This window comes from Oryctolagus cuniculus, chromosome 11 (genome assembly GCF_964237555.1).
Source record: "Oryctolagus cuniculus chromosome 11, mOryCun1.1, whole genome shotgun sequence".
Classification (NCBI taxonomy): Eukaryota; Metazoa; Chordata; class Mammalia; order Lagomorpha; family Leporidae; genus Oryctolagus; species Oryctolagus cuniculus.
Genome location: NC_091442.1, coordinates 70,997,799 through 71,022,670, shown reverse-complemented (window position 1 = coordinate 71,022,670; position 24,872 = coordinate 70,997,799). Strand labels below are relative to the sequence as shown.

General features: G+C 41.2%; 1 protein-coding gene across 4 annotated transcripts in view; it reads right to left on the bottom strand.

Annotated features, from left to right (window-relative positions):
* Positions 1–22,537, bottom strand: part of RAP1B (RAP1B, member of RAS oncogene family) — a 43,793-nt gene extending 21,256 nt beyond the window's left edge. For 2 of the 4 annotated variants that reach the window (XM_017341970.3, XM_002711319.5), the window contains exon 1: positions 22,314–22,537. The gene's annotated coding sequence lies outside the window, so the exon portion shown is untranslated. Of the gene's footprint in view, positions 1–21,421; positions 21,576–22,313 lie in introns of those variants that run through there. The other 2 variants (XM_070052590.1, XM_070052591.1) reach the window with 2 other exon arrangements.
* Between the last annotated feature and the right edge of the window lie 2,335 nt (positions 22,538–24,872).

Here is a 24,872-nt window from a genome sequence, read left to right as displayed (position 1 = left end):
TGCACAGTGGCTCTTATTTTTTTACTTTGGTATCTATTATTTGGTTTAGAAATATTTCTTGAATCAATGAATAGCTAAAGAACAGAAATTCATGTTCAGCAAAGGAAAAGAACTATGTAGATTTTTATATTTATTATTTTTATATTTTAAAATATTTATTACTTTTTTTTTGAAAGGAGGAAATAGAGAGAGAGGTTCCACCAGCTGGTTCATTCCCCAAATGACTGCAATGGCTGGAGCTGGGCTAATCAGAAGCCAGGAACCAGGAACTTCCTCTGGGTGTCCCACATGGGTTCAGAGGCTCATGCACTCGGGCCATCTTCTACTGCTTTCCCAAGCGCATTATCAGGGAGACAGATTGGAAGCAGAGCAGCTGGGACTTAACTGGCGCCCATATGGGATGCCAGTGCTGCAGTGGGAGGCTTAACCTGTTATGCCACAGTAGCAGCCCCAGAACTATGTAGATTTTTAAAAGACCATTAACACTTTACCTTTTTTTAGGTAAACTGCCATTGAAGTTCACATCAATTATTGACTGATATAAATCTCAACTAAGGATGAATTATCCAAATCTTGGCACTGAAAATACATAGTTCTTATATTGTCCTTTAGAAATTATATAGCCCAGTAGAAAGAAAATGCCCTGAGACAGAAATAATGTTAAAACCAACAACTTTGTGGCTCCAGAAACACTTGAAAATCTGATTTATTCTTTAAATCTCATTAAAGAAAAATAGCTACTGTTGCTCCCCATCTTCGTGGAGGAACGACACAGGACCCTGCGCTGTTCTTTTGTCTGCTCAGCCCTCCCCGGGTTTGCTGCTGGTTCTTCCCGGGTTGGCTACTGTCCCTTCCACCTCTGTGGAAGGGCGGTTCCCCCTGCCACTTTCCCCACTTCCACAGGGGAGCGGCACACCGCTGGCCGGCTCTCTCGGGGGCTGCACAGATGTTCCCTTTAGATGTTCCTGGTGCATGTTGTCTCTCTCCTCCTTTATAGTCCTCTTCCGCCAATCCCAACTTGGCTGCCCACACGCCGAGTACGCTGCTCTCCTCCAATCAGGAGCAGGATCAGCTCCTGGAGGTCATCACTCAAGTTGGCAAGAGGCAGCTGCGTAGAAGCTGTTTTCTCCTCTCCCAGCGCCATATTGTGGGAGAGCAGATGCATAGAATAAGTCTTAATTCCAGTAACTTAGTCTAGTCCGAGTTGCTCCCCACAAGCTACTATAAGAATCAAATCCTAGGGCACCAGTTTGAGTCCTGGCTGCTCTACCTCTGATCCAGCTCCCTGCTAATGTTCCTGGGAGAGCAGTGGAAGATGGCCCAAGTAATTGGGCCTCTCTGCACCCACATGGGAGACCCTGAAGAAGCTCCTGGCTCCTGACTTCAGACTGGTCCAGCTCCAGTCATTGTGGCCATTTAGGGAGTGAACCAGAGGATGGAAGATCTCTGTCTCTCCTTCTCTCTCTGTAACTCTGCCTTTCAAATAAATGTTAAAAAAAAAGTCTAATCCTTAAAAAGTGATAAACATTTTTAAAACTTAATTTTTTCCATTAAAATATTATGTCAAAGTGCTTCTACATGGCTATAGTCAAATTTTTCCAAAATGCTGGTAACAAACAGTTCTCCTATATGCAAGTTTTTTAGTTACAATCTCCCAATCCCCCTTTTTCACAATTCTGTGATCTTAAATTATAAAGAAAGCTAAGTAAAAACACTTAACTACTGGTTTCTTATATCAAATGACTATTTCTCCCACTGAACACTTTCTGGAAGAGAATATACTTGATTTCTCCTTTCCACCTCCAAGTAGTATTTTAATAGCTAACAAAGTTTACTGTGTTCTCTTCTTATTCCCAAATAAAAGTCACTTATTCAAATGTCAGCAGAACCTGGTACTAATATGTTGGACATAATCAATGACAGAATTCAAAACTCCTGTGCAAACAAAAATTATTCTGGACTCTTATCTTGTTGAGGTCAGCCATTAGTAAGTGTCTGGCATGTAAAAGATTTTTTTTTTTTTTTTGACAGGCAGAGTTAAGACAGTGAGAGAGAAAGACAAAGAGAAAGGTCTTCCTTCCATTGGTTCACCCCTCAATGGCCTCTGCGGCCGGCGCACCACGCTGATCCAAAGCCTGGAGCCAGATGCTTCTCCTGGTCTCCCATGCGGGTGCAAGGACCAAAGCACTTGGGCCATCCTCCACTGCCCTCCCTGGCCACAGCAGAGAGCTGGCCTGGAAGAGGGGCAACTGGGACAGAATCTGGCACCCCAACTGGGACTAGAACCTGGGGTGCCGGCGCCGCAGGCGGAGGATTAGCCTAGTGAGCCCTGGCGCTGGCCAAGAATTTTAACATATAACAATGTATAGGTAAATCAAGTCAAGCCATTACAATTGTATAAATCCCACTGGCAACAAAATATAATATATGTAACTGCTATTATAAGATGGATGATGCTAAATTTAAAAAGAATATATTCAAAATGAAACTGGTTTTCCAACTAAAACATTATCCGATTTTAAAAATATTTATTCATTCATTCATTCATTTATTCATTTTATTTGAAAGAGACAGAGATTTCCCATTTGCTGGTTCATTCCCTAAATGTCTGAAACAGCTAGGGCTGGGCCAGACAGGAGACAAAAGCCTAGACTATAATCTGGCTCTTTCATGGTCCCTTCTAAGGCCCCCTTATTAGAAAATTTTACATCAATTTACACTGATAGGAAGCAGATATTGCATTTTCTAAAAGGACGATGGGCCCACAAGTTAATTATGGAAACTATTTCTCTTCAGATGTATTTTCCTAATGAATACAGTATAAACAGTAAAATGCTATACATTAAAAATGTTGGAGGAAAAAAAGTAATAAGAGGCCCTAACACTACCTCTTATATACTTTTTTTCAAAACAAAGTTTCTGGGGCTGGCCTTGCGCAAGATGCCGCTTGCAATACCAGAATCCCATATTGGAGCACCAGTTTGAGTTCCAGTTGCTCCACTTCCAATCCAGCTTCCTGCTGATATGCCTGGAAAGGCAGAGGAGGATGGCCCAAGTACTTGGGTTCCTGTCACCCTGTGGGAAATCTGGATGAGTTCCTGGCTCCTGTGGCCACTAGGGAGTGAACCAGTGGATTCAAGATCTCTTGTGTGTCACTCTGCCCGTTAAATAAATAAATAAATCTTTTAAAAAAGAAATCTAACAAATAGAAAATAAAACAAAGCTGTTCAAATGAATACTGCTTATCATATTTACTTTCTGATTTTCTTGCCTCTCTAGTAAGGAGAAAAAAAAAAAAACGGAAAATATTTCCATTCTTATTTATATTCTGCCAGGAAAGACCTTCTCTGTGAACCAGATTTCAAACCTAGTCAATGTATAACTTATAGATCATCAAACTATTGGCAGCATTTTCTCTATTCTGACCATATTTATAATGTTTCAAGTAGGAAAATTCTTCCCTTGCTCTCTCATGTATTAATATGGGTAGCAAATAAAACTTAACTCCAATTAATCACAACCTTTCACTGAAATATTCAAACATAATTTGACATACAATTTAAGGAAATCTTTTTCAGTTTTATTACTGTGGTTCCTTTCACTTTAGTATGTGATCACATCTTAGATTATATTAACAATTTATCAGTAATCTGACAAATGCAGAAGAACTAGTTTCTTTACAGATTTCTCAGCTGAGTCAACAAAGGAGCAAGGGAGTTAAGTAACCAGAAAGTGGAGGGACCCACAATATCTCAAAAACAGGCAAGAATAAATAATGTGGGCTGAAGAACACCCAGATTTTAGCAGCTCCTTCCAAAGGAGCTCCTCCATCTCATCACATCTAGCAACAACTCTATCAGCATGCATACAAACTCAAAAATGGTCTTGCACACATGATTGAGATAAACGAGTATGGACATTAGCTTTATTATTTGCTATTTGTCTTAAGATCTGATTTAAGCATATTAATATGCGGCCTACTCCTAAAATACTTGAGTTGACTTGCAGCAACAACCTATATATTTAAGATGGTGAAAACCAAAATTAAGAGGTTAGAAGCAGTATACCACATAGAAGGAAAAAAAAAAACTCCAGGAAACTGACATAAGGATAGTTAAGACAACTGGTAATTTCAGCTTTAGTCAACACCACTGTATGGATATTAAGGGCCTACCATACATAGCTAGTGTAGCTATGATATGCACACATCTCAGGATCCCTATTTTTAACAGGATGTTAACTCACCACTACCATCTAACATGGACCTATTTGGCTAAGATCTCACATTTTTTTCTTTTAAAGATTTATGCACTTGCAGGGAAGAGTGACAGAGAGGGGGTGGAGAAAGAAAGAAATCTATGTGCTGGTTCACTCCCTAAATGGTTGCAATTGCCTGGGCTGGTCCAGGTTGAATCCAGCAGCTTCGAAGTCCATTTGGGTGTGCCTTGCTGGTTGCAGAGGCCCTAGTACTTGGGCCATCCTCCACTGCCTTTCCAGATGTATCAGCAGAGAGCTGGAGCTAAAGTGGAGCCATCAGAACTCAAACTGGCACACTGATATGGGGATGATGGTGTCACAAAGCTGTAGTTTAACCCACTGTGCCACAACACTGGTCTCAAATGTATTAACAGATTAAGGCAGATATATAGAGAAGGTTTTATCTTTTTAACTCAAGAAACTGCTTTGGGTATCTGTAAGTTCATAAAAAAAAATGTTAGGACTTAACACTTCACAGTCTGGGATCTATGTATAATGTTCAACGCTACATAAGCAACACTTTTAACACAGACCTTGAATATAGGACACTTATTTGTTAAGCGAGTCAAAAAATCAGTTTCTTGCCCTACAGTGGGGTTGGCAAACTACAGCCTCAGGCCAGATCCCATCTGTTGCTTGTTTGTTGTAGATAGTTTTTCTGGAACACAGCTATTATCATAAAGTTTTACTGCAATGGAACCATGCTTATTCATAGCCATACTCATTATGTACTGTCTATGGTTGCCTTCAGGCTACAATGGTTATGACAGAGACTGTGTGGTCAATAAAGCCTAATTTTTAAAAATCTGGCCCTTTCCAGAAAAAGTTTGTCAACATCTGCCCTACAGATGAGCGCCTAGAAGAGACAAAGATAGGTCTTTTCTATTCGGAGGTAAATGAGTTTCACCTCAAATACCAACTTAAAATACTAATGGCTATCTATAATTGAGAATGAGTTTGAGATCAACTCAGGCTCAAAAAGACTCAAAGGGAAAGAGTACAGTTCTCAACTACCAATATCTATCTACTGTGTTAACAAGGAGAAACTATGTTGTAACTTTAAGAACATCTGAATTATTTCTGTCACAGAATACTTTACTTTTAGTTTCTAGTACTATTTTTTGATAGCTACACAAATTAAATTACCTGCAAAACAGATGCCAAAAAAACCAGACCAAAAGACATGTAAAGAATTACTGAGAATGATCTACCTGAATGTTGAAGACCGGTTTCCAAAAGCAATGATTTTGGTTTTGGACTAGTTGATCTCATTCATTCATTTTTTTTTTTTTAAGATTTATTTATTTATTTGAAAGTCAGAGTTCTCCAGAGAGAGAAGGAGAGGCAGAGAGGGGGAGAGAGGGGTGGAAGGAGAGAGAGAGAGAGAGAGAGAGAGAGAGAGAGAGAGAGAGAGAGAAAGAGAAAGAGAAAGAGAAAGAGAAAGAGAAAGAGAAAGAGAAAGAGAAAGAGAAAGAGAAAGAGAAAGAGAAAGAGAAAGAGAAAGAGGGGGTGCCTTCCATCTGCTGTCTCACTCTCCAATTGGCTGCAATGGTCGCAGCTGCACCGATCCGGAGCCAGGAGCCAGGAGCCTCTTCCGGGTCTCCTGCGTGGGTGCAGGGGCCCAAGGACTTGGGTCATCCTCTACTGCTTTCCCAGGCCACAGCAGAGAGCCTGATTGGAAGTGGAGCAGCTGGACCCGAACTGGCGCCCATACGGGATGCTGGCACTGCAGGTGCCGGCCCCTCACTCATTCATTTACCAACTTGAGGTACCAGGAACATAACTGAATCCATCAATGGATTCAGTGTTTAAGGTCATTATGAGGATGATAAAATAGCATTATATTGTGAAACTAAATTAAGAAGGTAAGCCTAGAATAAAATATCTAAAAACTTCATCGAGCTTTATAGATTAAGTTGGAAAGGACAAGTTGGGTAAAGTATAATTTACATTTAAAAATGGATATCAAATCTCTTAAATTTGCCAACTTTGATTCTTGAAGTGGTTAATCTAATATTAAAGCATTCATGTTGGGGCTGGCGTTGTGGTGTAGTGAGCTAAGGCTCTGCCTGCAGTGCTGGCACCCTATATGGGCGCCAGTTCGTGTCCTGGCTGCTCCTCTTCCAATCCAGCTCTCTGCTATGGTCTGAGAAAACAGTAGAAGATGGCCCAAGTGCTTGGGTCCCTGCACCCATGTGAAAGACCCAAAGAAGCTCCTGGCTCCGAATCAGGCCTGCTTCAGCCGTTGTGACCATTTGAGGAGTGAACTAGCAAATGGAAGACCTTTCTGTCTCTCCCTGTCTGTCTCTAACTCTGACTCTTAGACAAATAAATAAATCTTGAAAAAAAAAAAAAAAAATCCATGTTGCTGAGGCTCTGAAGTTTTTCTTCAAAATATTTTTTGGAAAAAATCCTTTGATGGCCAGCAAAAACATTTCTGATCTAGAACATTTTAGAAATGTTCTGTGTCTATGGGAAGTTATCTGTATGATTCTTTAAAAAGTTTACATAGTCCTCGTACATATCAGATTTCATTCAATCTTCAGGACAACCTTATGAAGACAAGGTATTGTCTTCAGCCAAGGATCTGAAATTAGGTTACTTACCCAAGGTTGCATAACTACAATACTGTAAAATTAGGACAAGAATCTAGACTGGTGCTATTCAACAGAATGTCTGTGGTCAGGATAATGTCCTATATTTACACTATCTAGTACAGTGTATCAAGTGATTGAAATATGGTTAGCAAACCTGAGAATCTCTAAACCACTAGGTTTTTGCCTGTGAAACTATGGGATGAAGCATCCAGAGCTTCAACACTTGCCTTTCTTTTCTCTCCAATATGCCTCTGATGAGAAAGTTTTCCTAAATTTTTTTTTTTTTTTTTTTTTTTGACAGGCAGAGTGGACAGTGAGAGAGAGAGACAGAGAGAAAGGTCTTCCTTTTCCGTTGGTTCACCCCTCAATGGCTGCTGCGGCCGGCGCACCGCGCTGATCCAAAGCCCGGAGCCAGGTGCTTCTCCTGGTCTCCCATGAGGTGCAGGGCCCAAGCACCTGGGCCATCCTCCACTGCACTCCTGGGCCATAGCAGAGAGCTGGCCTGGAAGAGGGGCAACCGGGGCAGAATCCGGTGCCCTGACCCGGACTAGAACCCAGTGTGCTGGCACGGGAGGCGGAGGATTAGCCTATTGAGCTGTGGCGCTGGCTCCTAAATTTTTAATGGATACATAACAGGTAAGATTTTCTGTTGGAAGTAACAAATAAAATTTATATAGAAAAAGGAGTCATTAAAAGCTATCAAGCAACTATCAAAATTATTGTGAGAACTATAGAATCAAGCTCTGGGTGTACATAGCTATAAACATTCAAACCACATTAGAAAATTGGTCAGGTAAGGAAATTGCTGTCAAGGCTATCCACCAAGTCTGATTAGTTTTTTTTTTTTTTAAGACACTGAAGAAACTCTCTAAAGACAATCACCCCACACATCTGACGTTTTTAAGACAGATACGATGTTAGATGTAGTCTGGCTGTTACATGCTACAACCTGGGACAAGAAGCAAGGAGCTATGCCTAGGATATTTGAAGAGGCAGTAAAACAAAGTCACTGATGGGAATTGTGGGAAAAGAGGTCTCAAGAGGTCAAGTTAAAACTTTTTTAAAAAAAGATTTATTTATTTGAAAGACAGAGTTACAGAGAGGCAGAGACAGAGAGAGGTTTTCCATCCATTGGTTCATTCCCCAAATGGCCGGAATGTCTGGAACTGAGCCAATCTGAAGCCAGGAGCTTCTTCCGGGCCATCCGTGTGGGTGCAGGGGCCCAAGAACTTGGGCCATCTTGCACTGTTTTCCCAAGCACATTAGCAAGGAGCTAGATTGGAAGTGCAGTGGCCAAGACTAGAACTGGTGCCCATATGCATGCTTCCGATGCAGGCTGGGGCTTTCACCCACTGGTCCCAGGAGCAGATCAAATTTAAATGTCAAGGCTCAAAAGCCTAAGAGGGGCAAGTGATTTTACAGCACTGTTTGGCCAAACCATTCACAACTCTAACATTAACATCAACAATCTCTCCCGTTACAGTAGGAAAACTGTGTGTCCAAGTTCTAAAAATCATCTCTGAAAAACTTTTTTTAAACTTTTTTTTTAATTTATTTGAATGTCAGAGTTACAGAGAGAGAGGAGAGGCAGAGAAAGAGAGAGAGGTCTTCCATCTGCCAAAGTCTGTCTACTAGATATCATTTTTTTTTTTTTTTTTTGACAGGCAGAGTGGACAGTGAGAGAGAGAGACAGAGAGAAAGGTCTTCCTTTGCCGTTGGTTCACCCTCCAATGGCCGCCACGGCCGGCGCACCGCGCTGATCCGAAGGCAGGAGCCAGGTGCTTCTCCTGGTCTCCCATGGGGTGCAGGGCCCAAGGGCTTGGGCCATCCTCCACTGCACTCCCTGGCCACAGCAGAGAGCTGGCCTGGAAGAGGGGCAACCGGGACAGAATCCGGCGCCCCGACCGGGACTAGAACCTGGTGTGCTGGCGCCACAGGCAGAGGATTAGGCTAGTGAGCTGCGGCGCCGGCCTTAGATATCATTTTATGTATCTTTTTGCCTGTAAACTGATTTTACCTAATTTAATACAGAAAAGGAGGGCCTGTGTTATTCCTCCGATCTCTAGAAATAAGATTCTTCAGGAATTCAATAAATTATTCATGATGTCTTACCTTCCACAAGTTATAGACAGAAAAGAGATACCATTTCCAAAGGGACGTTCTTTACAGGGGGAAAAGGAGCTATCGGAGATGCTTTTCTACATCCAGAATTTAATTCTACCATCAAGGGTGCTCAAAAATGTTTGCTGAACAAGGTAAATACATCAGTGCCAATGTTGTGGTGTAACAGGTGAAGACGCCACCTGTGGTGCCGGCATCCCACATATGGCACTGGTTCTTGTCCTGGCTGCTCCATATCTGATCCCAGCTCTCTGCTATGGCCTGGGAAAGCAGTAGAAGATGGCCCAAGTCTTTGGACCCCTGCTCCCGTGTGGGAGACCTGAAGAAGCTCCTGGCTCTGCATCAGGCCTGCTCTAGCCATTGTGGCCATCTGGGGAGTAAGCAAGCACATTAAGACCCTCTCTCTCTTTCCTTCTCTCTGTAACTCTGCGTTTCAAATAAATGAATATATCCTTAAAAAAAAAAAAAGATAACTACATCAAACACAAAAGGTTTGCTTTCATATATTTTAGCTAATATCATACTAAGCACAGCTTATGAGCTGTTAGATCAGAGGTACAAGAAGTCGTAAGTGAGGCACTTTGGTACTAGGAGATAGATAATAACTCCAGGATAAGGAAAACAATGCCACATTATTATAAATAGCTATTTTTTTTTCTTAAACAGTTTACCACCCCACAAGAATGGGTAAGCATTTTTAAAAACATAATTTACAGTCTGTTTCAATATAAAGTAGAATTCAGAAACAAAATTAGTATCTTCCACAAGAGTAACAAATGACTACAAAAACGCTTCTTTGATTTTACAATTAACTTCATAACTAGGATTGAATGCCTAGCTTAATATGACTTCCCTAAAATGCATTTGAACCCACAAGAATGCTGATTTTAATGTTAAAAAGATTTTTGTTTCTTTACTTTCATTTTATTTGAAAGGGAGGGGTGTGGAGCTAGAAGGATGGGGGAATAGGGATGGACACAGACACAGAACTTGAGCAGACAAGTGCTTCTGTCTGCTGATTTACTCCCCAAATGTCTGCAACAGCTGGTACAAGGCTAAAACTAGAAAAAGGGAACTCAATCCAGGTTTCCCATCTGGGTGGCAGACACCACCATAGGTGCCTGGAGGCAGGAGCCTCAGTCAGGTATCAAAATCCTGATAATTCAATGAATTTAACTGTAAATTATCTTTCATTCCAAGCATCTCAACCAGTATCTTAAGCAATAGTTCAAATACTTGCCCCTTTAATAATCTTTTAATTTTTATTTATATTTTGATCACTTTATTATTAAATATTAAATACTTTTAAATTTCAACTACTAAACAGCACTTTGAATAGTGAAAACACAATATATTGTCATAGTCGAATACTTTCTTTAAAAATACAATTCTAGTCCTTATAACATTTAATAATTTTAAACCTCAATCTAAACAGTAGTTTAAATTAGCAACTTAACTAGCCATACTATATTGTGTAGCTGACTATGTTATAACACTATTTTTGACAAACAGTTCTTCCTTTTATAGTCTACCCTCTTTAGTTTATTCAAAGATGTGATTAGTATCCAGTAAAATAAGGTCCACTTGGGAAAATAAAAGGCATGTCATACTTCACTGGAAGCCATTAATAATGTTTACATATGGCTTTCACATATAAATAGCATATAATTACTTACTTGCATAATTACTAGATCAGTGAGTACTTTTTCTTTTTTTTTTTTTTTTAAAAGGTAGCTTCTAAATAGTTTTGTCAACTCTACCAGGGAAGTCAGTATCCAGTATGCATTCTTGAACATCAATAAATATACCAAACAAATGGATAAAGGCAATAAAAATTGAAGTTTGAGTGTTAATTAGGCTGCTATAGTAAGCAGAATATATGAGAGGAAAATATGGAAAAATGGATAGGTATTTCCTGTAATCAATTCTGAGTTTCAAAGCAACTTCTTTAGATATTTGTGAAGAAAGTTCACAGAAAATGGAATTAACAGATAAATTTTATAGGTGCAAAAATTTCAAAATTCACATATAAGTACTTCTTTCCACATCACAACTAAGGGTTTTTAAATAGAGATTGCATTAGTTCTATTCTCTAACACTTCTAATCTGCTACTGTACTCTTATTTTACTATTAAATACATTATATAGTTCTTAGAAATCTTATCAACTGGGAAACAAACTGTATTTTATAAAATACTTTAAATCTTTAAAAAAGACACGAACTTTCAATATTAAAACACTTTTAAAAACACTATTTGCCAGGTACCAATATACACAGATGAATCTTCACCATTTCAAAATATTTAACTGGATTCTGAAACTATGAAATTAGGTGGCTCTTCTATAAGGACACATCACGGCCGGCGCCGCAGCTCAACAGGCTAATCCTCCGCCTGCGGCCAGAGGCACACCGGGTTCTAGTCCAGTTGGGGCGCCGGATTCTGTCCCAGTTGCCCCTCTTCCAGGCCAGCTCTCTGCTGTGGCCAGGGAGTGCAGTGGAGGATGGCCCAAGCCCTTGGGCCCTGCACCCCATGGGAGACCAGGAGAAGCACCTGGCTCCTGGCTTCAAATCAGCATGGTGCGCCAGCCGCGGCGGCCATTGGAGAGTGAACCAAAGGCAAAAGGAAGACCTTTCTCTCTGTCTCTCTCTCTTTCTCTCTCACTGTCCACTCTGCCTGCAAAAAAAAAAAACCAAAAAAAAAACAAAAAAAAAACAAAAAAAAAAACACCTTTGCAACCCATTTCAGATCCATTTCTTAGATACTGTGAAACACAAAAATATCTGCAAACTGAAAGTTTTATAACTGATATACCTGCAACATTTGGCCTGATACAAATTTCTATAACAGTAAAACTTCACCTAACATTGATAAACAGTATTTATATTTTTTATTTATTTATCCTATTTAGTGAGACTACTCGTTTCATGTCAACAGTATTTTATTACTCTTATTATATCCAAAAACAAATCTTTTTCTCAAATTCTGAACTCCAAATACCTAGCACAAAGGGTGATAGGTAAGAGATTACAGCCCTATCATCCATCTCACAAATATCTACTAAAGCAAAGCACTTTCTGGAACCTACTTCAGTTTGTTTTGTTGCCCACCATGATTCACGGTTAGCCTAATCTAAAACTAATCTAAAACGTACCCTTTTGTTATGATGCACAGATTCCATCTCATTTTTACTATGTTTTCTAACTAGTAGACACTAAGATCTTTCATTTCTTCCTCTGACTGTATAAGCACTCATCTATTATTTGGATATTTTGAATGCTATTTACATCTCACATTGATTAACTTTCTGTGCCTTTGCTGAAAATCTTCTGCACATAATTACTAAATTTAATCCTAATATACAGTAACTGAGACCAATTAGCTCTCAATAACATGTAGTCAGATGAACTAGTCCTCAAGAGACAGATGTCCTACATAAAAAAATTGAAGAATTACAGTTGTACATAACACTTTAATAATTAGTGTAAGAAATAGCTTATGATGAGAATAGATAAGGACAAACATTGCAAACTTTAAACATTTTTTTCAATTAAAGTAAACATTTTCAAGCACTTGCCAATTACTCAGCCATTTGAGTTAGTGGTGGCAAAGTGAAAGCATTCCTGTCCTCCTGAAATACTTTAGAGAGAAAAAGATGTAAACAAATAGACAGATATAATTACTGATTATATTAAGAGATCTAATGTCGAGAAAGTAGCAAGTACCAAAACTCAGAAATTGGTAAAGGGTTTGCTGGATCAAAATCGGAAAGTAGTACAGTGTGGTTTGAGCTTAGCAACAATGGAAAAGAGGTAAACCTGTGAAGTAAGCAAGAACTGGATTATTCTGGATCTTGCAGGATGCAATAAGGAACTGGTTTTCATTTTAAGTCATTGGGGGAAAAATCGGGACCAGAGAGTATGCGTGATCTCACTCACATTTTTAAGAGATCACTTTGTCTTCTGGGTAGAGCCTGACATGAGGAAAGACAAAAACGGAAACAAGTTGTGAAGCTCCTACAGGAGTCTAGACAAAGATGACTGTGGCTTAAACAAGGGTGGCATCACACAAACAGGATTTGAGGGCTCTAAACAGTAGTTTTATTAACAGCCATTTAGTCAAACTTTCCTGAGATAAAGAGAAGATTCTGTAAAGCAGAGTTAACTAGCTCATGGTTTCACGGACAGTGCCATCCAGAGAGACCTGAAAACTAATTCACCTAGGTCAATGATCACCACTAAACCATGCAATTTAAAGACAGCAGAGTGAAATCAAAGGCCTAACCAGCACTCTAAAAAGGTGCATAATTTCTCACAGATTTAGTCTCATGGCCAAAGGAATCAGCTCAAACTTTTAAGGATAAATGAAAGTGTCTATTTTGGGGACTTGCAGGTTTAGACAAAAGTACGTAAGGGTCTGCTGGGGAATAACAGCAGCAAAAGTGTTGTCTATTCAAACTGCTCAGTGATGAAACATTAAGACCATAACCTCTAACCAACAGATGATGACAATTTATCCCCTACACACTACCCTCTGGCAGATGAGATCTATTCATCACTTAAGCAACACAAGTGCTTTTCAAAGCGACATATATAATTCATGCTTAACCAAACCTGTAAGGTGCACAGCTCTAACAAGCAGCCCTGCTTATTAGAATGAAAACTTCTTAATCACCACCCACACACTCCTTGCTCCTTTCTGCTCTATTCTCTGTCCTCTTACTTCTTCACTGCCTATCATCACCATCACCACTTTAATCTAAACAATACAAGTGTTATGAATACTTTTCTATCCATAGAAGTTTGCAAACCCTGTCTTATTTTTCTTTGTTGGAAGGATGATGAAGTAACGTGATAATGCTCTTTGAAGAAAAAAGGCACAAGTATAAAAAAAGCTAAAATAAAAGGGATTTCATGCATTTTTTCCCAACTAGGAACTAAAATTGCATGAACAAAGCCAATGGCAACCTTGTGACTAATTTGGATGACCTGGACATAAAATATTATCTCAGTATGTTCGCTAATTCAGAACTGCTAGAACAGCTGAGCAGTTAATTATTTAATATAGGGAGCACTAAAGCTTTCTATTCCCTCCCTTAGTGGGATTAGTTCATGTAGGCAGAAGTTCTGTAATGCTTAATCCCTGAAGTTAGCAATTTCAATTTATTCCTTCCCTAAACCCCTCCACATCCCTTCTTCTTCCAACATCAACCCTGTTCGTTCGTTCTTTCGTTCGTTCTTTCTCTCTCTCTCTCTCTCTTTCTTTCTTTTGACAGGCAGAGTGGACAGTGAGAGAGACAGAGAGAAAGGTCTTCCTTTATCGTTGGTTCACCCTCCAATGGCCGCCGCGCTGCGGCTGGCGCACCACACTGATCCAAAGGCAGGAGCCAGGTACTTATCCTGGTCTCCCATGGGGTGCAGGGCCCAAGCACTTGGGCCATCCTCCACTGCACTCCCTGGCCACAGCAGAGAGCTGGCCTGGAAGAGGGGCAACCGGGACAGAATCCAGAATCCGGCGCCCCGACCGGGACTAGAACCTGGTGTGCCGGCGCCGCTAGGTGGAGGATTAGTCTGTTGAGCCATGGTGCCAGCTAACCCTGTTCTTTCAGTGATGCTGAAACTCAATATTCTTTCCTCACAGAAATACCCATTTTATTATCCATTGGGAAAATAACTGACCCTAGATTTCCTAGAAACTAAATTCAGTATAAAATGTAATTTGCCCTTATTTCTTATTACTTTCACAGTCTGAGACTGACTGCCTGATCCAAACACAGGCTAGCCTAAAAAAAATTTTTTTAAAGGTATATTAACTTATTTGAAAAGCAGAATTCCAGAGACAGGGAAAGAGATCTTCCATTTGCTGCTTTACTCCCCAAATAGCCACAATGGCCAGGGCAGGGCCAAGCTGAAGCCAGAAGTTTCATCCAGGTTTCCCACGTGGGTGCAGGGACCCCAGGACTCAGGCCATCTTCTGCGGCTTTCTCAGGCCATTAGCAAGGAGCTAGATCAGAAGTGGAGGAGCCAGGACTCAAACTGACGCCCATATGAAATGCCGGCATCGCCCTGTCCTAAAAATTCTTTAACATATGGAGCTGTCCTCATGATGTGAAGTTTATAAAAAAATTATTTAACAAGTGTGGGGAGCAATCCGGACTGGACTAAGTTACTGGAATTAAGACTTATTCTATGCATCTGCTCTCCCACAATATGGCGCTGGGAGAGAAGTAAACAGCTTCCGCACAGCTGCCTCCAGTTCAACCAATAAACTGTAGGACTTGCTCCTGATTGGAGAGCAGCGTACTCGGCGTGTGGGCAGCCGAGTTAGGATTGGCGGAGGAGGACTATAAAGGAGGAGAGAGACGGCATGCACCAGGAACATCTAAGGGGAACATCTAGCTGAAGGAACACCTGTGCAGCCCCCGAGAAAGCCGGCCGGCGGTGTGCTGCTCCCCTGCGGAAGTGGGGAATGTGGCCAGGGGGAACTGCCCTTCCACGGAGGTGGAAGGGACAGTAGCCAACCCGGGAAGAACCAGCAGCAAACCCGGGGAGGGCCGAGCAGACGAAAGAACAGCGCAGGGTCCTGTGTTGTTCCTCCACGAAGAGGGGGAGCGACAAGAAGGATTGCCACATTATTGTTAAATAAGGACAAAAAAAAGAAACAGTACTCTTCCCCAAAGGTAAGAACGTGATCATTCCAGAGTTGTTTTCAAGTATCTAATTAAGGTAGGGAACACATCAAACTCAGGTCAGATATTAAAACAAAGAAAAGTAGACTTGTAAAATAATAATTACCATGGGGAAGGCACTTGGTGCAGTGGTCAGATGCCACTCGGGACAGCCACATCTCACATCAGAGTGTCTGGATCAAGACCCAGCTGGGCCTCTGAATCTAGCTTCCTGCTAATGTAAATCTTGAGAAGCAGCAGGTTCGGGTGAGGCACCTGTTGGGAGGCCTGGATTTAGTTCCAAGCTTCTGGCTTCAGCTTGGCCCAGCCCCAACTGGGCTGTTATAGGCACCTGGAGAGTGATCTAGTGGATGGGAGATCTCTCTCAAAAAAAAAAAAAAAAAAAAAAAAAAAAAAAAAAAAAAAATTAAGAAATTACCTCATCTATTACCGTGACCAAAATTAAAGACTGCAGGAATTAAATCTAAAAACGATACTAAAAGAGTTCAAGGGCCAGCGCTGTGGCTCACTTGGCTAATCCTCCGCCTGCGGTGCTGGCACCCCGGGTTCTAGTCCCAGTTGGGGTGCCAGGTACTAGTCCCGGTTGCTCCTCTTCCAGTCCAGCTCTCTGCTGTGGCCCGGGAGGGCAGTGGAGGATGGCCCAAGTGCTTTGGTCCTTGCACCGGCATGGGAGACCGGGAGGAAGCACCCAGCTCCTGGCTTTGGATCAGCGCAGCGCTGCCCATAGTGGCCATTAGGGGAGTGAACCAACGGAAGGAAGACCTTTCTGTCTCATGTCTATAACTCTGTCAAAAAAAAAAAAAAAAAAAAAAAGAGTTCAAGAAAAAAACACTGCCTCACATTTATCTGTGGATGTGGTTCTCTATCTCCCCCACAATAAAAATATAAACAATTAATCAAGGGTACTAAATATTAAGCGTAAAGTACAGAAAAATGAGTAACTCAGAAAGAACATATCACAAAGACTGTTTGGGATGTTTTAACAGCATTTTCAGAAAAACATAGGTATTCATTATATATCACTTCTTAAAAATTAGTATAATCACAAAAATATTTAAACTAGGAAACTATCAACAGCACAATAGTTGACACAGCTTTCCAAATTTCTAATTTCACTTAGCAGCTAGAATATCACTGACCTTAAAGGAACAGGCTCATGTTTTTGTACAAATATAGTCTAATACTCAAGTATGAGTAACTGTAGTCTGTCAGGCATTCTTTTCAGTACAAATGGTGTGCCATGAAAAACAGTGGCTTTTTACTAGGGACAATCATTATATTTCAATATATAGCCAAAATGTTTTAAGTATACTTCCCATCTTGTCACAGTATATTAAAAAATATGTGCAAGTGTAAAAATTTCATTAAAAAATTTTTTTTTCCATTTCATCAAGGGCATTTAGGTGAAGCTTAATTGTGAGTAAATGGCAGTGAAGAATACAAGGACTATCTGGGGTGCCAACTTTACCTACCGTTGCTTTTGTGCCATAGGTGCAAATGTCAATGCAGTGAAAAGGTGAAGAACATCTTAATTAATTATTGTAAGAACAATTTTGCAGTTGGAGACTCCCTGAAAAAATGTCTAAGGAATCTCTAGGATTCCTTGGATCATACATTTAAAATCACTGAGATAATATAATTCATTTAATAGTTTAAAAAAAAAAACCACAATTATTCTCTTTGTCCATATTTACAGCTTAATGGGAATCTTAAGCAATGCTACAAGGGAATAAGAGCTTTATAGAACAAAAACTAATACTGCACAGCATATTCTTTTATGGTTTATAAAACATTTATGAATACTTCATTTAATCCTCAACAATTCCAATAAGTCTATGTCATCGTTTTCATTGAGGAAGCAAGGAAGTAGGAAAACTTCAGAAAAGTATACATTTTGCCTGAAAAACATTTTAATAAGAAATTAAACATACAAACACTGAAAACAGCCCCTCTCAGCAATACAGATTCAGTGTAATATTTCCAGTTTAAGAATTTCAAGGGCATGAGAAAACAGTATACAGTATGTAACATAATTCATCCCTACTCCTCTTTTTTATCTGCTTAATACAGAGTTCAAGATTGCAGAGTTTTACTATTGTTACCAAGAAGTTCATTGATAAATCCTAGAAAAAGTAGCTTTAGATATGTAGCACAGTGTAGTATTAGGATACCACATTCTCACTGCAACTTTGAAATTCAAGGTAACAAAAAATCAGATGAAGCATTATTTGACACCTAAAAATATTCAATAAAGTAGCTTATATTTATAGTCCTTTTTATTAATCAATACTATCAGTTCCATGAACTGAGAACTTAGTATAAAGTAACTGAAAAAACATATCCAATACAAGAAGGATAAATTCTAGAAGACATAATTAGAATTATTTTATCTAATGTTTTCTATTTCCTTTCCAGAAGCTTTGTCATAAACTGTTATTAAATACACAAAACATTGTTTGCTTTCATCTTTTTACCTTCCCACAAGGCAAAAAAGAAAAACAAGAGGCAATGGTAACTCACTATTGGGACAACCATTAGTTGTCTTTTTCAAGATAAAGTTATTTTATGATATGCTAAACAAGTTTTAAGTAAATGAGAAAATCTATTGAAAGAATACATTTACTGAAATAAATCTCAGAATAACTGTTGAAAATTCACAGAAGTTCTGTGATGCTTTATTCAATTGCTAAAAAAATTCAATCCCCCATCACTGGAAAAGATCACCCAGCAAGGATCTCAGGACAGCAGGTTCCAGTTTAAATTTAAAAGGTCTCACTGATATTGAATGTATATCAAGTAGCATAATGACAAGAGTAAAAGTATAAAATAGCATAACTACCAATGTAAGGTTTAGGAATCAGTTTAATATAAAAGTCAAACACCGAACATTAGGTAATTACTCTTCAGTTAGAGAGACTAAGATTCTTAATCTAGAAATGAATTTATTTCTAGTATTCAAGCACCTCATATATAATCAAACAATATTAAGCATAGCAATGTTTTAAAATATTGTCCTACTGTATAACAAAAAGGAAATGAAAACTCTGCAGTTGACCTTGCAAATGTTTTCACTTCAGATAAGTAAACTAAATGCTTCTTAAAACCAGTATATGTTCTTTAAACTTTTTCTCTAAATTTTAAAGTTCCTTGGAAATAGTTTTTAAAAATTTTTGATCTACTGACAAAAAGGGAAAAAACTTTCTTAACTGCTACTGAATCAATGAGTGTTGTGCATCATTCATCTGAGCAACATCAGGAATCAGCACATCACCATTAGGAAGCACGAAACATTAGTGGTACCTTTTCTTTGTGGTGAATTTTAAAAAGCAGCATAAAACTCCTGATAATTTTTCTTTGACTACAGGGTTTTCTACGACTACAGGGTTTGGTCTTACAACCCAGTGCTCAAGTGGGTTCAAATAAAGTACAATAGTTTATATATATATATAGCAAGTCAGTTTTTACTGCAAATGGATAAATTCATTCCATTCTTTGTAGCTACTGCTTCTACTACATTTATGAGTTTTCCAAAGAACTAATAAATTAAAAGACCCAAGTCCTCAAATAGTAATTAGTACCTTTCCTATGAACACTGAAAACCATTAGCTTTCAACACAAGGGTAAGCCATGGTACTGGTCTCCCATTTATAGATGGCTGAATTTTTAAAAAGTCTGTATAATGCTACGATGAATCATTGCCATCAGCCAAAATGCCTATTTTTAAACTAGTTCTGAAAGAAATTCAATTTGAAAGGGCTAACAGTAAAAAGTTCAGGCTAATCTTTAAGCTTATGGAGTCCTTTCACAAATAATAGTAAAATAAAAAGGGCATATATTTAGGCACAACCCTATAAAATCTTAAGACAACACAGCCATACATAAGAACACAGTATTTTATTAGAATTGATACACGCTAATCAGTAAATCTCCTTGATATTCAATAATAAAGTTGCTTATTTACACTTTCAGCCAAAGAGACCTTTGTAAAATCAGCCAAAATCTCTTTATGAGCTACAATTTTATATATTGATTTCAATTCTCACTATCTAACAAATACTTAAACAAAAGGCAAGGAATGTGAACACGAGCTTCGCATCCAAATAAATTACCACATTATCCATCTCTGCATAGCACTTCCACCAATCTTAAATTACAAGATACACTAGGAAAATTCCTTACACACATGGGTCAAGTTTTTAAAAAAATTCTTTACTATGCCTTGCTATACCTTCCTGACAAGGCAGCTCTTTACCATGGGGCTTTACTTTTATGTAGCTAAGAGAAATCACTGGAATTCTATTTAGAAGATTGTTGTTGAGTATAAAATGAAAATCAACTTGTCAACTAAAAGATTTCGAAGACAATGTAGAAACATCTTTTTCAGAATCACACTGTTCTCTTCAAGTATCCTTCTTGAGTGTTTATCACCATTAATTCTGCAATTTCCCTACCCTCAGGATGCTTACGTTTAAGGGCATTGAGTGTCTATGTGCACAGCACCACACCAGTGCTCGAGGCATACAAAAGAACATGCAATCTCCACGGAGTTTCCCATTTAGTAGGATAACAAAAACAGACAATGGTAACTGAAGATAGGAAGTGATATGTGTCACAGAAAGGCAGAGAGATGACTTTCATGGGGTTGGAAGTAGGCGGGAGAAGAATGACAGAAATCACATTCGTGTCCCACACATTTTAAAATTAAACCAGGTTGGTATTGGGCTCTTTGGCTGTATTTTGACACCCAGCACATTAAAACCAAACTGGCTACAACTGTGCCAACGATCTTCTTTGGGGCTTCCTTAGATAAGGCAGCTTTACAATTTACTACGAATGTCAAACAAGAAAATGCAAATGAACTCTTAATGTAGTACAGATATGAAAGCTTCAGGACTCTAAATAAAATTGCTGCATCTCTCGAGTATTACTTCTCTAACATTTTGTGATGAAAAACCAAAGTGGGTCTCTCACACTGTGTGATTAAGGCACCCCTCTTCTGGGGGTATGATGGGAATAGTAATAATAATAATAATAATAATGATGATGATGTGCTGCATTTCTTCCTTCAGGCTGTCTATTATGGAAAGCCTATTGTCCTAAAAGTTAGGAGACCCACTGATTATTTTATCTACTGTAGGCCTCAGTTTCCTCCTCATGACAGGGTGGGACTGAATGATCTAAATAATCCCTTCCGGCCCTTAAAAAAAAATCCCATGACTCCATTATGACTCAATTAATACTATTTTAAGAATTTTAAGAGTCAGTTTTTAAGAATGATAAAGGCTTTAAGTTAAATGAACATCTTCTTCTATAAGTTACTTCTTGCTAAAATAAGGTCCTGTGAGCAAGTCCAAATGGCACTCTACCAAAAAAAAAAAGGGCTTAAAAGATGAACTTACGAATTAGAAATTTTTATTATAATGACTCCATATATATTCGATGTTTCCAGCAAAACAAAAATCCAATTTCACTGAATGAATTTAAAAACATTAAAATCTCCATCTTCACTTGGTGTCAACTTTCTACCCATAAAAATGTGACTTCCCGTTACTGTAGTACAGAACTGCTTCTATTCATACCAATCAGGAGTTCCAGGGCCAAAATATTTGTCTAAACTCTTGAAGAGGGTGGGAGGGACACCAGCGAAGGGGAAGCAAACCATCTGCTCAAACTCGCAAGGATGATCTTTTCTCCAAAAGGCATCCCCCCCCACCCCCCCAACTCCGCGCAGAAGAAAAAATCCGGGGGGCCCAGCTCACCGGGGGCGGGGCGGGGTTGGGTGGGGAGATTTCCAATAAAAATCCCTGGCGCTGATGGTCAGTTTCAGGATCAGACACACCGAGATGGCGAAAAAGAGCAGACGACAAACTTCCTGGATTTCCTCCCCCTCGCTACGAGAGAGATTTCCTCTTGCTGACGAAGGGAAAGGCCCCTTTAACAGTTTTTCTCTGCACCGTGGCTGCTGCCAGACTAGGTGGGGCTCCCTCCGCAGCCTTCCTCCTGCCACTTCCCGCAACAAATGGAGCGAGCCAGCCCCGTTTCAGGCAAACTTTTTCCCTGTCAGGCTCGAGCCCGCGGGGCGCCGGGGAGTGGTTTCCCCTGAAAGCTCCTCAGCCCCGGCTCGGGGCTGGGGGAAGCTGGGTGTTCGCAAACGACAACTTTCTGGTTTCCGTTCTAACTTCCACCCACACCCGGGAGGGAGCCCAGGCGGCCAGCGAGGGGGGCTCCGGGGCGGGGAGCGAGCCTTCGGGGAAACCGGCGGGGGAAGGCGGGCGGCGGGAGAGGCTGCGGCGGCCGCCGGCAGGAGGGAGCGGGCGGGGGGGGGGGTCCTCGGGCTCTCACTTCCTCCGCCATATTTCAGACATTTGACCCCTTCCGCAAAGCGCGCTGTTCCCCCGCGGCGGCGGTGGCTGCGGCTGGTCCTCGCCGGCCTGGGAGGCAGCGCGCTCACCGGCCGGGCTCGCGGCCCCCGCGCCACCTGCCGCGCGCCGAGGGGCCGCCGGCGCCACCGCCGCCACCGCCGGGGCCCCTGACCGCCCCGCCCGGCCCGCGCCGCACCCCACCCCAGCAGCTCCCCTCAGCCGGCGCCCGGCCCCCGCCCCGCGCCGCCGCCGTCGCTGCCTTCGGCGGCCACGCATGCACTCTGCGAACCTCTCACGCTGTCACCGGGTCCTCGCAGCCGGCGTCGCCCTGCGCTCCCTCCGGGTCACTGCTCCCGGCGCCACGGCGGTACTGCCGCTGCCGCCGCCGCCGCCGCCGCTCCGGCTGGTTTACACGCCTGACTCTGGGCGAGGTTTGGCGGTGTCGCCTTGACGTCAGGCGTTCAGCCTCGCTCTCGCTTCCGCCCGCGGGCGGGGCGCGCGGGTGCGCGGCCCGGGAAGGGGCGGGGCCGCGGGGCGGGGCCAGGGCGCAGGGGGCGGGGCCGCCGCGCGCCGGGTTCTCGCCGTCGGCCTCGCGCCGGCCTCCGGCGCCGCGCGAGCTCCGGCCCGGCACACGTGGCTCCCTCGCGGCCTGCGCTGCGCGGTGTTGCTCGCTGACCTCCGCAGGCTGGCTGGTGGGTGGAATCACGGGTGGGCCTCTGAGTGGGCTGCGGTGCAGATCAGGGGATCAGGAACCCTCCGGAACCCCAAAGATGTCTTTTATTGTAACCCAGAAATCAGTCGCCCAGGCCTCCAAACGTTTGGTGTTGGCGTGGTCCTTTGTGCTGGACAAAATAGCTGGGAAGTCACTGAGCCCCGGCGGAGGAGCCTAGTCCGGGGCACAGCCTCTTCATTGCTGGAATTTGCCTTTCTCTGGAATTGTGAAGTGTCTCGTTCACTGGATGAACTCTTTCCAAATTGCTTATGCCAAGCGCAGCTGGCAGATCAACCATCCCCACATAGGTTTGCACCTTGCACCCACAGCGATATTAAGCGAATGCAATAAATTGCATATTCAAATGCGTGACCCCAGTGACTTTATAGGATTGCCTGTAAGGTAGGTTTTTTTCATGTAACTTCAGGGCATCAGAAAACATTTTCTATTCCAAAATGCTTTGATCTCAAAAAGGGCGGGAACTTAACAAGGGAATTTGCCGTCGTTAGAGAAAAGATGAAACGCAAGTACCTTTGGTACAAAATTTGGAAAGTAAAAGTGTGATTGTTTTCACTCCTTTTAATCCTATATAGTAAGTGAAAACTAAGCTGACCTTAATGGTTAAAGGAATAGAGAAGAATGAACTATAATTATCTAAAACCTTTGTATGTGTGTTTTCTTGGTTATTTTACAATCGAGGTTAATTGGGTATGTTATGTATTTTGATAATTTCTGTTTCCCTAGAAACTTTTTAATGACAGTTTCCAGATCACATTTCATAACAATCTATTGGAACTACTATAAATTCTGAATGAATGAATTAAAAATAAATTTCAGTTTTCTACCTTATCAATTATTACATGAAAATTTGAAAGTCTGAAAGCCTGAAACTTTGGGCTCACAAAAAGCACTGTTACCTGAGTACTCATATGCATGGATTACAGGATTTTTTACACCAAAATAAGCTTACCTTTTAATCCATTTTCCATGAACTTTTTGAAGTACCCTCATACTGTATAGGGTTTTTTTTCCTTCTTTTTTTTTTTCCCCCAGTAACTGTGACCTATGGGCAATTGATTTCTTTCCAGAAAGAAGATTGAAACTAGGATTTTTAGAGTTTGAGAGAATGTGTGAAATGGCTTATTTAATAAAAAATACATTTATTCTCTATTAGATGGGAAATCATTGCATTTGTATTAAATAATCCTCAGTCTGCAGAGAGCACCAGAATCCGCGCCTCTTAGTGCTGCGTTTGCTTCTGAGCCCCTTGTTCTATGGATTTCCTTGCCATCTTCACCAGGATGTTCACTTGGCAGCTTGCATAGATCATGTGTGCAAACTGAACCCAGTTCCTTTGTCACCAAACCAGTTTCTCCTCCTTTTCCTTTGTGAATTGTATCACCACCTTTACAGTTACCCAGCCTTCAAGCCTGAAGCCCCTCTGCATTTTCTGAAATAACCCATCAATGACTTAACTATTAGATAGCAATTCAACAAGTTCTTTCACTGTGTTTCTCCTTTGCCATTTCTACTAAGACAACACTTGGCTTAGGTTGGCAAATTTCTCAGCTCCTGGAGTTTTTCATCCTGGTAGCCTCCGGTCTGTTCCTGGTGTGATCCATTCTTCACATTGTTGCCAGATGAATTATCATAAAGCACACAGAGAACATCACTCCCTTCCTCAAAGAGCCTTTGATTACTCCCCCTGCTCTACCAAAATAAAGTTAAAATCCTGTGTCTCACTTTTTCCTTTGACTTAAAACTGCTTTACAGGGTCCAGCGTTGTGGCGTAGAGGGTAAAGCCACCAGCTGCAATGCCAGTATCACATATGGGTGTCAGTTTGAGTCTAGGCTGTGCTTGCTTGCCACCTACTCCCTCCCTCCCTCCCTCCCTCCCTCCCTCCCTCCCTCCCTCCCTTCCTTCCTTCCTTCCTTCCTTCCCCTCTCTCTCTCTCTCTCTCTCTGTAGTTAAGAGAGAGAGAGAGAGAAAGATCTTCCATCCACTGATTTACTCCCCAGAAGCCTGCAACAGCCAGAGTTGAGCTGATCTGAAGCCAGGAGCCAGGACCTTTTTCTGGGTCTTCCATGAAGGTACAGGGGTCCAAGCACTTGGGCCATCTCCCACTGCTTTCCTAG